We start from the raw sequence: 1116 nt of genomic DNA on the forward strand, positions 1-1116 counted from the left end.
TTCAAACAAGTAGTTCTCAAAAGTTTCTTAACAATAGACAACCACCCCCCATTTCCTGGGAGACATTTTGCAATGTCTGGAGACATTCTGGTTTTCACAACTTGGGGTGAGGTGTTGCTACTGGCATCTGGTAGGTAGATGTTTTAGCTTTTGGAATGCTAAACATTCTATAGTGCACAAGGCAGCCTTTGAAAATTAAGAATTATCTGGCCCCAAATGCCAATAGTTACAAGGTTGAGAAACTGTATTTTAACTCATGTAGACCTAAAGCCAAACCTCTACTACAGGCAGAATTCCCTTTTCAGTATTGACAAAACAAAATATCTGATTAAATAAACTCCATGTCCTAAGCATCTGAAATACATAAGCTCCTTCATTAATGTAGCTAGTCTGACATCTGTACATACCTACAATTATATCATACATAGAAGGAAACAATTGTTATTTCTAAAAAGTTATTTCCCTTTTGAGGTAAGAATAACTGAAGCAGTCATAAAGTACCTTTTTCACTCATAGGGGAAAAATAGGAAAATACATATGCTGAGTCCCATTATATAGTAATAGTAGAATAAAATAGGTGCTAACAGAAGAATTCAGATCAAATGCTTGAAGAGTACATGAGAAGTTCAGGTATTTATTTCACCTGATTTTGGATTTAAAAATTACTTGAATGAGAGTGATTTAGTAACATCAATATCACATAATCCCCTAGATTTGACTCAGCATCATCAAGGTATTGCAAAAGTTGTTTTAGCTTTGGTTTTAAATAAGATATTTGGTGCTCACTTTGGCAGCACATATACTAAAATCAGAATGATAGAGAGAAGATTAGGATGGCCCTTTACAAGAATGACATGCATATTAGCGAAGCATTCCATAATTTTAAAGACTGGATTAAGGAGCAGTACTACTTTCTTCATCATGCACAGGCTCAACAGACTAGGAAATAATTGAGTTGGGTGCATTAGGGGAATGGCTGTGGACTTGTGTGGGTACAGTGGGATATACTGGAAGCTTTGTCCCACAGTAGTCCTGTTTCCATTTTGTTACACTCTAGCCAGGAATAAATGAATTAGATGAAACGTGAAGCTCTTGTTCAATCTGAATACCCTGTTG

General features: G+C 35.9%; 1 non-coding gene across 1 annotated transcript; it reads left to right on the plus strand.

Annotated features, from left to right (window-relative positions):
* Positions 1 to 778: 778 nt before the first annotated feature.
* LOC111766628 (U6 spliceosomal RNA) lies at positions 779 to 884 on the plus strand. Its single transcript, XR_002798615.1, has one exon. It is a non-coding gene; the product is annotated as a U6 spliceosomal RNA (small nuclear RNA).
* Positions 885 to 1116: the final 232 nt, after the last annotated feature.

Source organism: Dasypus novemcinctus, chromosome 4, assembly GCF_030445035.2.
Source record: "Dasypus novemcinctus isolate mDasNov1 chromosome 4, mDasNov1.1.hap2, whole genome shotgun sequence".
NCBI classification, from domain to species: domain Eukaryota; kingdom Metazoa; phylum Chordata; class Mammalia; order Cingulata; family Dasypodidae; genus Dasypus; species Dasypus novemcinctus.